We start from the raw sequence: 14,420 nt of genomic DNA, 5'->3' as shown, positions 1-14,420 counted from the left end.
CAGGCCAAAATACCAGGGTAAATAGATCCTGAACTTCTCTTGGTCATTGGCGAAAAGTTTCCTTTGGATTGCTATTCCTTTAAAATAAAACATATAGATGTGTTCTGTCAGTCTCTCTGGTAGAATCCTCCCAAAAATTCACAGGTACAAATTTCAGACACACACACGTTTGAAAATTCAAAACAATGTTCTTTATAATGAAAATTCCCTTAAACTAAGCCCTCTTTTGGTATAGCAAAGAGCACTCCTCTCCAAACAAACTGGTAATTTGTACAAGTCCTTTATCAGTTCCGTGAAACTTAGCTTGCAGCTGTGAGGCAATTCACAATCCTTCTTCTTTCACAAAGTGAAACACACTTTGCTCTGGTTTAGTTTCAAAGCGGGGAAAAATCAGCACACAAAAAGTCAAAGTCAGTAAAGCAGGCATGAAACACAAGGATCAGATAATCCTCCACAATGGCCAAACCCACAGGCTGCTCTTTATAGCAGCCTCACTAATGACCACAGCCCCACCCAACCACAGGTGGCCTCATTTTCTTTGATAATAATCTCTCAGTTGTTGTTGCTTATGCATCGCTCTCCGCATGCGTGGCTGTATCATTAACTCTTGTTCTGAATCCAAGGAGGAGCTAGAGAATTGATCTCCTTCTGAGCTGTCTGTCACACTCTCCTCCTCCCTGTCACTCATGTCTTCTTGGTCAGAGGAGCCTTCATCAGCAGATTCCAACGGGGGCAAAACACGCCTGCGGCATGTGGATGTCTCCCCCCTCATCCACAGTCCTTGGGGCAGCAGCTGGGCCAGAGCTAACCACAACATAGCTGTAAACAAAAACTGATGTTCCCAGAATTAACTTTATCCACAAGAGTACGATAACAATAACATGAACTTAGTTTTACTAGAATTATAGAACAAATACATAAAAACCACTGATGTTATAAGCCGTACAATTACACAAAGAAAGAACTGTGAGGATAACAGTTCAAAGAGTTGGGGGGTTATGTTGTGTTATGTTTCGTTATTTGTCTTATAAGACGTAGGTACAATACCTAAACAAACAAATAATTATATTGTAAAATGATAAATTATGTACTGTCTTATTGTTTTTAATATTTATATAATAAAAACTATTTTTAAAAAAACATATTTATTCAGCCAGATGGAAAAGAGTCACTTTTGTGGTTGAAGAAGCCTACAAATTTTCATTTGGAGGCACCTGTAGAAACATAGAAGATTGACGGCTGAAAAAGACCTCCTGGTCCATCTAGTCTGCCCTTATAATATTTCCTGTATTTTATCTTAGGATGGATGGATGTTTATCTCAGGCATGTTTCAATTCAGTGACTGTGGATTGACCAACCACGTCTGCTGGAAGTTTATTCCAAGCATCTACTACTCTTTCAGTCAAATAATATTTTCTCACGTTGCTTCTGATCTTTCCCCCAACTGACCTCAGATTGTGTCCCCTTGTTCTTGTGTTCACTTTCCTATTAAAAACACTTCCCTCCTGAACCTTATTTAACCCTCTAACATATTTAAATGTTTCGATCATATCCCCCCTTTCCCTTCTGTCCTCCAGACTAGACAGATGGAGTTCATGGAGTCTTTCCTGGCAAGTTTTATGCTTAAGACCTTCCACCATTTTTGTAGCCCATCTTTGGACCTGTTCAATTTGATCCATCTCTTTTTGTAGGCGAGGTCCCCAGAACTGGACACAGTATTATTTCAAACAAGGTCTCACCAGCGCTCTATACAGCTGAATCACAATCTCCCTCTTCCTGCTTGTGATACCTCTAGCTATGCAGCCAAGAATTCTAGTATTTCTTTTTCTGGAATTTTTATTGTGGATTTTCTCTCCTTCGTCTTTCTTTTCTTTTTAAGGAAACACTGAATAGAGAGAAAAAATTACTCTGCGGTTCCCCCCAGGTTCTTCGGTTGCCTGAGCCATAAAACAACTTCAGGCCATAACAGTAGAAAAACTAAGTTATGGTTGTTCTGGGACTGACCAAATAGAAACAGTCTAGAATTAAACCAATCTTGTCTGTCTGTCTGTCTGTTTTTAACAGATGGGGTTCTCTCTTGGGGTGTCATTTTATGCAAGGATTATGTCTTCCTCTCCCGTTTGCTTCCTGGAGCGAAATATTCACTGACCAACCTTGTTCTTTGCTAGTTGTCCATCTAGCCTGCATCGCTGTCTGGTGAGGGTTATCCATCAAGTCTGAAGATTGCTCGAGCCCAAAGTAGGCTTAGCCCTTGGCTGTCCCAGCTGTCTTTATTATAAATGTTATTCTTCTTCTTCTTCTTCTTTTTAAGAGTAAAGAGTTTTGTATCACCTTGAAAACTCCCCCGCTTCAGTTTCCATGAATCAAAGCCCCCTTCTCTGATTTATTGATGATAATGATGATAAAAATATTGTCAATATTCACTTGTCTTATTCTTGGTTAAATAAGGTCCAGGAGGGAAGTGTTTTTAATAGGAAAGTGAACCCAAGGACAAGGGGACACAATCTGAAGTTCGTTGGGGGAAAGATCAAAAGCAACGTGAGAAAATATTATTTTACTGAAAGAATAGTAGATCCTTGGAACAAACTTCCAGCAGACGTGGCAGATAAATCCACAGGAACTGAATTGAAACATGCCTGGGATAAACATATATCCATCCTAAGATAAAATACAGAAAATAGTATAAGGGCAGACTAGATGGACCATGAGGTCTTTTTCTGCCGTCAGACTTCTATGTTTCTATGTTTCTATTGGTGATTCTTTAGGCCTGGTCTCTCCACCTCTTCTCATCCTGCACTACTTCTTTGAACTGTTCTAGGCTCTGTCAGTGTCTCAATTAACATCTGAAAAATAAACCTTGTAACACTCCATTTCTCTCAACATCCATGATCCTCCCCTGTACTTCCGGCTGGTGCTGAACAAAGGATGACCTTGAATCTCTGAAAAGAATGTTTTGTGGCTAGTATCCCACTATATAGAGCGCTGGTGAGACCCCATTTGGAATACTGTGTCCAGTTCTGGAGACCTCACCTACAAAACGATATTGACCAAATTGAACGGGTCCAAAGACGGGCTACAAGAATGGTGGAAGGTCTTAAGCATAAAACGTATCAGGAAAGACTTCATGAACTCAATCTGTAGAGTCTGGAGGACAGAAGGAAAAGGGGGGACATGGTCGAAACATTTAAATATGTTAAAGGGTTAAATAAGGTTCAGGAGGGAAGTGTTTTTAATAGGAAAGTGAACACAAGAACAAGGAGGCACAATCTGAGGTTAGTTGGGGGAAAGATCAGAAGCGACCTAAGAAAATATTATTTTACTGAAAGAGTAGTAGATCCTTGGAACAAACTTCCAGCAGACGTGGTTGGTAAATCCACAGGAACTGAATTTAAACATGCCTGGGATAAACATATATGCATCCTAAGATAAAATACAGGAAATAGTATAAGGACAGACTAGATGGACCAGGAGGTCTTTTTCTGCCGTCAATCTTCTATCTGTCCCTCTTGTGCAACCACCCCTCCCCAATTCCTACATAACTACTCTACTTGTGGCAGGCCAATGTCTCCAACTCAAAACGAAGGCTTTGGCCTGACAATCACCTTGAATGGTGTCACAGCCACCATGTTCTTTGGCGGCCTGGAGGCTACCAGTAGACAACATGAATTTGTTAGATCAGGGGTCAGCAACCTTAAACACTCAAAGAGCCACAGAGGTGCTAACCGTTTAATTTGGAAGCCAATTACAAGTCTGGTTCCCCCGCCATAGAGTCTCCTCCTAGGGCATTGGAAGAAGATAAGAAAGGAGAGGAAAGGAAAGGGAAAGAAAGAAGGAAGGGAAAGGAGGAAAGGAACATAAGAAACGAAAGGAAAGAAGGAACAAGTTTCAAGTTTATTGGATTTATATGCCGCCCCTCTCCGAAAACTCGAGGCGGCTAACAACAATCATGAACAATATACAATAAATCCAATACTAAAAGCAAATTAAAACCCCTTAATATATAAAACCAAACATACATACAAACATACCATGCATACAGTTGTAATGGCCTAGGGGGAGAAGAAGTCTTAATTCCCCCATGCCTGGCGGCAGAGGTGGGTTTTAAGTAGCTTACGAAAGGCAAGGAGGGTGGGGGCAATTCTAATCTCTGGGGGAAGTTGGTTCCAGAGGGCCGGGGCCGCCACAGAGAAGGCTCTTCCCCTGGGTCCCGCCAAGTGGCATTGTTTAGTTGACGGGACCCGGAGAAGACCCACTCTGTGGGACCTAACTGGCTGCTGGGATTCGTGCGGCAGAAGGCGGTCCCTGAGATAGTCTGGTCCAGTGCCATGAAGGGCTTTATAGGTCATAACCAACACTTTGAATTGTGACCGGAAACCGATCGGCAACCAATGCAGACTGCGGAGTGTTGGTGTGACATGGGCATATTTAGGGAAGCCCATGATTGCTCTCGCAGCTGCATTCTGCACGATCTGAAGTTTCCGAACACTTTTCAAAGGTAGCCCCATGTACAGAGCGTTACAGTAGTCGAGCCTCGAGGTGATGAGGGCATGAGTGACAGAAACGAGGGAAGGAGGAAAGGAAAGGAAGATAAGAAAGAGAAGGAAAAACGATAAACCTGCAGCTTCCATCTTTCTCAATTGCACTCATAAGTATATTTATATTTTATCCTTTGAAAAGGTTGCACCATGGCTCCTGTCTTTCTATCGTCCACCCTTCCAAATCCATAAATCCAAAGTTTATTTTCTTCTTTTTTCAGCACCAAAAACTTTCTTTATTTTTCAGAGGAAGAAACACATAAGAGGTTTCCAGTCTCCGATAAATGGAGCTACTCTCCTTTCTCTAATCAAACAAGTCCATTTGGCCCTGTCTGCTTGTTCAGTCATCGCCATCATCCATTCCTCGGTCGTGACTATTTCAGAGCCTTTCCACTTTGGGGCACATAATCATCTCACAACGAGCAAGTATAAAAGCCACAGTCCAGGGCTCTTTGTGATGTCTTTGTCACCTGGGCAATTTTTTTTGCAGCTCACTCACAATTATAGACCTGTGCACCCCTCCCTATTCTTGGGTAACCCATAATGAGAAGACAAAAAAAAAAAAAAGATTTTTTAACAACCAATGAATGTCATGGATTTTGGCCTGGTCCATATCTATCTACAGTGGTACCTCTATTTACGAACTTGATTCGTTCCGTAAAAAGGTTCTTAAGTAGAAAAGTTTATAAGAAGCAGCAATTTTTCCCATAGGAATCAATGTAAAAGCAAATAATGTGTGCGATTGGGGAAACCACAGGGAGGGTGGAGGCTGTTTCCTCCCAGGAGATTCCTTGAGAGGCCCCACGGGGACTTCTCCCCACTTTTCCAGCCCTGTTTCCTCCAAGGAGATTCCTTGAGAGGCCCCACGGAGGCTTTTCCCTGCCTTTTCCGGCCCTGTTTCCTCCCAGGAGATTCCTTGAGAGGCCCCATGGAGGCTTCTCCCTGCCTTTTCCAGCCCTGTTTCCTCGAAGGAGATTCCTTGAGAGGCCCCACGGGGGCTTCTCCCTGCCTTTTCCGGCCCTGTTTCCTCCCAGGAGATTCCTTGAGAGGCCCCATGGAGGCTTCTCTCCACCTTTTCTGGCCCTGTTTTCTTCCAGGACTCTTTGTGATGCGTGCGATTGGGGAAACCACAGGAAGGGTGGAGGCCCTGTTTCCTTCTAGGAGATTCCTAGAGAGGGCCCATGGAGGCTTCTCTCCACCTTTTCCAACCCTGTTTCCTCCTAGGAGATTCCTAGAGAGGCCCCACGGAGGCTTCTCCCTGCCTTTTCCGATTACCGTTTCAGAGGCTCGGGTTTGTAAGTGGAAAATGCTTCTTGGGAAGAAGCAAAAAAATCTTGAACACCCGGTTCTTATCTAGAAAAGTTTGTAAGTAGAGGTGTTCGTAGGTAGAGGTACCACTGTAGATTGCTTAGTGACCTCATGTCCATCCAGTCCAGTCACAATTCAAAGTATTGGTTATGACCTATAAAGCCCTTCATGGCACCGGACCAGGATATTTCCAGGACCGCCTTCTGCTGCACGAATCCCAGTGACCAGTTAGGTCCCACAGAGTGGATCTTCTCTGGGTCCCGTCGACTAAACAATGTCATCTGGTGGGACACAGGGGAAGAGCCTTCTCTGTGGTGGCTCCGACCCTCTGGAATCAACTCACCCCAGAGATTAGGATTGCCCCCACCCTCCTTGCCTTTCGTAAACTCCTTAAAACTCACCTCTGTTGTCAGGCATGGGGGAACTGAGACATCCCCCCCTTGCCTATGTAGTTTTGTGCATGATATGACTGTGTGCATGTATTTTATCTATTGGGTTTTTTTTTTCTTCTTAGACTTTTTAATGTAAAACTGTTATTCTAGATTTTAATTATTAGATTTGTTACCATGTATTGTTTTTATCACTGTTGTGAGCCGCCCCGAGTCTACGGAGAGGGGTGGCATACAAATCTAATAAATACCATAATAATCCAGCAAAAAACCCCAAAACCCACACTAAACTCCAATTTACCATATTTGGAGCAAATTAGAGGAATGAAACAAACCCTGCAAAGACTTAGAGCTTGGAAAACATTCTTCACAGAGAGAAACAAAGAAAGAGCCTGCAAGGTAAGCCCTGGGAAGATGGTCAGCAGCATATATATTTGGGTTTCTTCCCGTGTAGGTTTCAGAGATTCTTGGCGATGTTTCGATGGGGCTCCAGAATACACACACACAGTATATATTTGGGAATCTGCAAGAGTCCAGGGTGTCATCTTCTCAGTGACTAATTGTGGTAGATACAGGAGGAAGCAGGTCGTTTATAATACAATAAGCCCTGATGTGAATCTCAAGTCATTTTTCTAAAGCAGCCATCGTGACACAGTCATTCGAAGCGTATGATGGAATTCATTCTTCCTAACCAGGATCCTTTCATTGACACGGGGGCTGATTCATCTCGCGAAAGGGCTCGTTTCAAGCCTCTGAGACAGATTTTGGATCTTCCCGACTGCTCTTTGAGTTGGAGACCTCCTGATGGTCTAGCATCAGGCTATAAATATTGCACTGTTTGGTTCAGATGCAGAAAGCATTATATTGCATTATATATTTTAGAATCCCCTACGAGACTAGACTTTCAATCCTGGGCCTAGAAAGTTTAGAACTAAGACGCCTTAAACAAGATCTAAGTATTGCCCACAAGATCATAAGCTGCAACGAATCCTGCCTGTCGGCGACTACTTCAGCTTCAACCACAGCAACACAAGAGCACACAACAGATTTAAACTTAATATTAACCGCTCCAAACTTGCCTGTAAAAAATATGACTTCAGTAACCGAGATGTCGAAGCATGGAACTCATTGGATGAGGCTACCTTGTTGGGGAATGAAACAGCCCATCTCAGAGAAGACCAAGGAATCCACAGTTCTTTTTGGATTTGAAAATCAGAAATTTATTTGGACGTTGGGTTGAGTTTACACCATGTAAAAGAAAAAGGAACTGTCTGACAATATACATCTGTGGATCAAATCCAACCTGCACAGTGTGAGAAATAGCAGGTTACATATAAGTGCCCGACTGCGTTGGAAACTGATATGTAGACATCTTCTTCCCACACATAATTCTGCTTCATTGCTCCTTAAAAAAAAATATCCCGAGAGACGGAAGCAGCTCAAAATGTGACAAAATTTGAGCAGTTCCTCAAATGTTCACCTGACGTCTCCAAATGAAGGAAGAAGAAGGGGATAAAAAAAATCAGTAGAGTTTTTTTTAAAAGCACGAGAACAGGTGGCTATATAAATGTATAACACACCACAGGGAGAGACACAAATTTGAAAACATTCAAAGTGTTGGTCATCACCTATAAAGCCCTTCATGGCACCGGACCAGGGTATCTACGAGACCACCTTCTGCCGCACGAATCCCAGCGACCGGTTAGGTCCCACAGAGTGGATCTTCTCCGGGTCCCATCAACAAAACAATGTCGCTTGGCGGGGCCCAGGGGAAAAGCCTTCTCTGTGGCGGCCCCGGCCCTCTGGAACCAACTCCCCCCAGAGATTAGAATTGCCCCCACCCTCCTTGCCTTTCGTAAGCTCCTTAAAACCCACCTCTGCCGCCAGGCATGGGGGAACTGAGATACCCTTTCCCCCTAGGCCTTTACAATTTTATGCATGGTATGTCTGTATGTATGATTGGTTTTTATAATAAGGGTTTTTAACTGTTTTAATATTGGATTGTTATATGCTGTTTTTATTACTGTTGTTAGCCGCCCCGAGTCTATGGAGAGGGGCAGCATACAAATCAAATCAAATCAAATCAAATCAAATCAAATCAAATCAAATCAAATCAAATCAAATCAAATCAAATCAAATCAAATCAAATCAAATCAAATCAAATGTTTTCTGGGCTAGAACTGGTTCTAGTGAAACAGAGTCAAGGGGGGCAATAGCTATAGGCCAGGAAAGATTTATCTTCAATCATGAATTGGGGAAGTCCATGCTTTCATCACCCTCGGCTACGGGAACAGAATACTAATGCGATCCTCCTTCAAAGATCACTAAGAATGTCCTTTGAAGTAGTTAAGAAAAAAATTCGCATATCTGTTTTGATGTTCACGTTGCAGTAAACCCTAATGCATTCTCCTTGTTCATCTCTTAAGTCAAACATGTGGACCCAATCAGGAAAAAAAAAGAGTGGAGAATTCTAAAGACATCAGCAACAGAGAGTTCAAGGAATTCGATATAATTAGGGGTGAGATCCAGCAGGTTGTGGCGAACTGGTAGTGGAAAATTTCAGTAGTTTAGAGAACTGGTAGTGGAAATTTTAGCAGTTCAGAGAACTGGTAGCAGAAATTTTAAGTAATTTAGAGAACTGGTAGCAGAAATTTTAAGTAGTTCAGAGAACTGGTAGCAGAAATTTTAAGTAATTTAGAGAACTGGTAGGGGAAATTTTAAGTAGTTCAGAGAACTGGTAGCAGAAATTTTAAGTAGTTCAGAGAACTGGTAGCAGAAATTTTAAGTAATTTAGAGAACTGGTAGGGGAAATTTTAAGTAGTTCAGAGAACTGGTAGCAGAAATTTTAAGTAGTTCAGAGAACTGGTAGCAGAAATTTTAAGTAATTTAGAGAACTGGTAGCAGAAATTTTAAGTAGTTCAGAGAACTGGTAGCAGAAATTTTAAGTAATTTAGAGAACTGGTAGGGGAAATTTTAAGTAGTTCAGAGAACTGGTAGCAGAAATTTTAAGTAGTTCAGAGAACTGGTAGCAGAAATTTTAAGTAATTTAGAGAACTGGTAGGGGAAATTTTAAGTAGTTCAGAGAACTGGTAGCAGAAATTTTAAGTAGTTCAGAGAACTGGTAGCAGAAATTTTAAGTAATTTAGAGAACTGGTAGCAGAAATTTTAAGTAGTTCAGAGAACTGGTAGCAGAAATTTTAAGTAATTTAGAGAACTGGTAGGGGAAATTTTAAGTAGTTCAGAGAACTGGTAGCAGAAATTTTAAGTAGTTCAGAGAACTGGTAGCAGAAATTTTAAGTAATTTAGAGAACTGGTAGGGGAAATTTTAAGTAATTTAGAGAACTGGTAGCAGAAATTTTAAGTAGTTCAGAGAACTGGTAGCAGAAATTTTAAGTAATTTAGAGAACTGGTAGGGGAAATTTTAAGTAGTTCAGAGAACTGGTAGCAGAAATTTTAAGTAATTTAGAGAACTGGTAGCAGAAATTTTAAGTAGTTCAGAGAACTGGTAGCAGAAATTTTAAGTAATTTAGAGAACTGGTAGTGGAAATTTTAGTAGTTCAGAGAACTGGTAACAGAAATTTTAAGTAGTTCAGAGAACCAGTAGTTGACCAAGACATCATCAAACAACATTGCTATTTTCCTGTTTAACAGCTGGTTGGCAGAGGACTTCGAGCAGAAGATGTCCAAGAATCTACTCAAGTCCAGTTGACCTCAAGTATTTTAAACCATGCAGAGCTACTCTGTATGTTTTTCTTGACTTCCAAGTAGACCGTTATCTCATGGTACCTTTTGATGAACACTGGCATTTCATCTCTGGCCTTGGACTCTTAACCTTGGAAGGTGTCTAGTATCTTCTAGATGAGCGTTTCTCAAAAACCTGGCAACTTGAAGATAGCTCCCAGAATTATGCAGTCAGCATGCTTTACAATGGGTGGACTCTGCGTCTCAGAATTCCCCAGCCAACATGGCCATTGATGGTAATTCTGGAGGTTGTAGTGGACACATCTTAATGTTGCTAAGGTTGAGAGATATTTATCTAGGTCATCATCTACAGCAAACATCTCCATGGTTTATGCTTTGGGCCCTGGGTCTTGAGGTCAAGGTCAGCCAGTTCTCCTATTTCTCCTCCTCCCAAAATTATTATTATTATTATTATTATTATTATTATTATTATTATTATTAATTAGATTTGTATGCTGCCCCTCCTCGTAGACTCAGGGCGGCTCGCAACAATAACAAAGACAATGTAAGAACAAATCTAATAATTTAAAAAACACTAAAAACCCCATTATTAAAAGCAAACATACGCACAAACATACCATGTATAAACTGTATAGGCCTGGGGAAGATGTCTCAGTTCCCCCATGCCTGACGACAGAGGTGGATTTTGAGGAGTTTACGAAAGGCAAGGAGGGTGGGGGCAGTTCTGATCTCCGGGGGGAGCTGGTTCCAGAGGGTCGGGGCCACCACAGATAAGGCTATTCTCCTGGGTCCCGCCAAACGACATTGTTTAGTTGACGGGACCCGGAGAAGGCCAACTCTGTGGGACCTAACTGGTCGCTGGGATTTGTGCGGCAGAAGGCGGTTCCGGAGATATTCTGTTCCGATGCCATGAAGGGCTTTATAGGTCATAACCAACACTTTGAATTGTGACCGGAAACTGATCGGCAACCAATGCAGACTGCAGAGTGTTGGTGTAACATGGGCATACCTGGGGAAGCCCATGATTGCTCTTGTAGCTGCATTCTGCACGATCTGAAGTTTCCGAACACTTTTCAAAGGTAGCCCCATGTAGAGAGTGTTACAGTAGTCGAGCCTCGAGGTGATGAGGGCATGGGTGACTGTGAGCAGTGACTCCCGGTCCAGATAGGGCCACAAATGAGGAGAAAGTTATGATTCTCCATTTGGGTTAGAACATAACTTTGCAATTCCAGCAGTATGGTGAGAGAGTAAATGCTGAGGTTTGCAGGAGTATTAAAGTATAACGGAGGGAAGTAAACCAATATACCGGGGGGAAGGTACCCCAAAAGACATTCTTTGGCTTTCATATGTAAGCAACTGAGCCAGCAGAGAAGAGAAGGGGATTAAAATACCTGACAGGTCAGAATTTGGAACAAGGGTCTTGCTAGCCTGCAACCAATTATTGCAATTCCCAGGATTCTTACTGATTAATTAATAATGTTGCATTACCGGGGGAAGCCGAGGGCAATTGAGTAGCTGTCACCTTGATGTAAGCACCCCATTAGCTTGATATGCTACCTATTAATCTGAGAAGTCCCAGGACAAGCTTATTTCCTACCTGTGACCAACTCCGCCTTGCATTTTTGATTGCTCTTCCAAGCCTTGCGAATTCAGCACGTCCATCTGCTGCTCTGGAATTTCGCCACTTTGAGTGGGTTGACCTTTTGATAATAGAATAACAAAAGTTGGGAGGGACCTTTTATTTTTTATTATTATTATTATTTATTAGATTTGTATGCCGCCCCTCTCCGTAGACTCGGGGCGGCTCACAACAATAACAAAGACAATGTAAGAACAAATCTAATAATTTAAAAAACACTAAAACCCCCATTATTAAAAGCAAGCATACACACAAACATACCATGTATAAACTGTATAGGCCCAGGGGAGATGTCTCAGTTCCCCCATGCCTGACAGCAGAGGTGGGTCTTAAGAAGTTTACGAAAGGCAAGGAGGGTGGGGGCAGTTCTGATCTCCGGGGGGAGCTGGTTCCAGAGGGTCGGGACCGCCACAGAGAAGGCTCTTCTCCTGGGTCCCGCCAAATGACATTGTTTAGTCGACAGGACCCGGAGAAGGCCAACTCCATGGGACCTAACAGCTGTTTCGTAGAAGGCAGAGTGACGCTGAAATAGCAATCTGCATTGGTTGCCGATCAGTTTCCGATCACAATTCAAAGTGTTGGTTATGACCTATAAAGCCCTTCATGGCACCGGACCAGATTATCTCCGGGACCGTCTTCTACTGCACGAATCCCAGCGACCAGTTAGGTCCCACAGAGTGGATCCCATCAACTAAACAATGTCGCTTGGCGGGACCCAGGGGAAGAGCTTTCTCTGTGGCGGCCCCAGCCCTCTGGAACCAACTCCCCCCAGAGATTAGAATTGCCCCCAACCTCCTTGCCTTTCGCAAGCTTCTTAAAACCCACCTCTGCCGTCAGGCATGGGGGAATTGAGATTCTCTTTCCCTCTAGGTCTTTACAATTCTATGCATGGTATATATGTTTGGTTTTTATATTAATGGGTTTTTAATCGTTTTTAATATTAGATTACTATTGTACACTGTTTTATTGTTGTTGTTAGCCGCTGTTAGTCTCCGGAGAGGGGCAGCATACAAATCCAATGAATGAATGAATGAATGAATGAATGAATGAATGAATGAATGAAATAAATAAAAAAATAAATAAAATAAAATAAATAAAATAAAAATAAATAAATAAAATAAATAAAATAAATAAAATAAATAAAATAAATAAAATAAATAAAATAAATAAAATAAATAAAATAAATAAAATAAATAAAATAAATAAAATAAATAAAAAAAATAAAAAATAAATAAAATAAATAAAATAAATAAAATAAATAAAATAAATAAAATAAATAAAATAAATAAAATAAATAAAATAAAATCAATCAATCAATCAATCAATCAATCAATCAATCAATCCAACTCCCCAACCTATGCAAAAAGCATATAGAAGCCTGGATAATCTTTCTCTCTCTTTGGAGCTGGCATTTTCTGCTTTAACTTACATTTCAAATCGAGTTTGGGAGCATTTTGATGTTGATAATCACACGAGATGAACATGACTTGACACTGTGCAAATTGTACCGGCCGACTCCGAAACGAATCCCCGAGACTTTCCGCCGCAGAAAGGGGCCATAGGAAGCTAAGAAGCTGTTAGATCCTAAATCAGACAAGACACTTACAGTTAGACTTCCTGTTCATTAATTACCCTGGCTCTTTCAGCTGATAGGTGGAAAGACCCCATATATTAGCCCTGCTAATCAACATTTACTCAGCAGCCCTGAAGGAAACAACCTGATGGAGAGTTAGAACTGGAGTCCACCATTCTCAAAATTGTTCATAGAATAGAATAGAATAGAATTTTATTGGCCAAGTGTGATTGGACACACAAGGAATTTGTCTTGGTGCAGATGCTCTCAGCGTACATAAAATAAAATATACATTTGTCAAGAATCATGTGGTTCGACACTTAATGATTGTCATAGAGGTCAAACAAGCAATGAAGAAGCAATATTAATAAAAAATCTTAGGATATAAGCAACAAGTTACAGTCATACAGTCATAAGACCTTTTCCAGCTATTATCCAGTGACACCAAGTACAGAAAAGAGCAACAAAGACTATTAAGGGGACTGGAGGCTAAAACATATGAAGAATGGAATTGCAAGATTTCAGTACAGTATAGCTAATCTAGAAAAAAGAAGGATAGCAGGGTTCCAATATCTGAGGGGGGCTGCCACAAAAAAGAGGGGGGTCAACCTATTTTTCCAAAGTATCAGAAGGCAACAGATGGAAACTAATAAGGAGAGAAGCCACCTAAAACATAGAAACATAGAAGACTGATGGCAGAAAAAGACCTCATGGTCCATCTAGTCTGCTCTTGTACTACTTCTTGGAAGATCATTAGTGTTGTGGTTAGCTCTGGCCCTGCTCCTGCCCCAAGGACTGTGGATGTGGGGGAGACATCCACATGCTGCAGGCCTGTTTTGCCCCTGGTGGAATCTGCTGATGAAGGCTCCTCTGACCAAGAAGACATGAGTGACAGGGAGGAGGAGAGTGGGGCAGACAGCTCAGAAGGAGACCAATTATCTAGCTCCTCCTTGGATTCAGAACAATATTTAATGATACAGCCACGCATGCGGAGAGCGATGCATAGGCAGCAACAACTGAGAGATTATTATCAAAGAAAATGAGGCCACCTGTGGTTGGGTGGGGCTGTGGTCATTAGTGAGGCTGCTATAAAGAGCAGCCTGTGGGTTTGGCCATTGTGGAGGATTATCTGATCCTTGCGTTTCGTGACTGCTTTACTGACTTTGACCTTTTGTGTGCTGATTTCCCCCCTTTTTTAAACTAAACCAGAGCAAAGTGTGTGTCACTTTGTGAAAGAAGGACTGTGAATTGCCTCACAGCTGCAAGCTAAGTAT

The sequence above is a fragment of the Erythrolamprus reginae genome, chromosome 8 (genome assembly GCF_031021105.1).
Source record: "Erythrolamprus reginae isolate rEryReg1 chromosome 8, rEryReg1.hap1, whole genome shotgun sequence".
Classification (NCBI taxonomy): domain Eukaryota; kingdom Metazoa; phylum Chordata; class Lepidosauria; order Squamata; family Dipsadidae; genus Erythrolamprus; species Erythrolamprus reginae.
Note: the sequence above shows the minus strand (reverse complement) of the source record.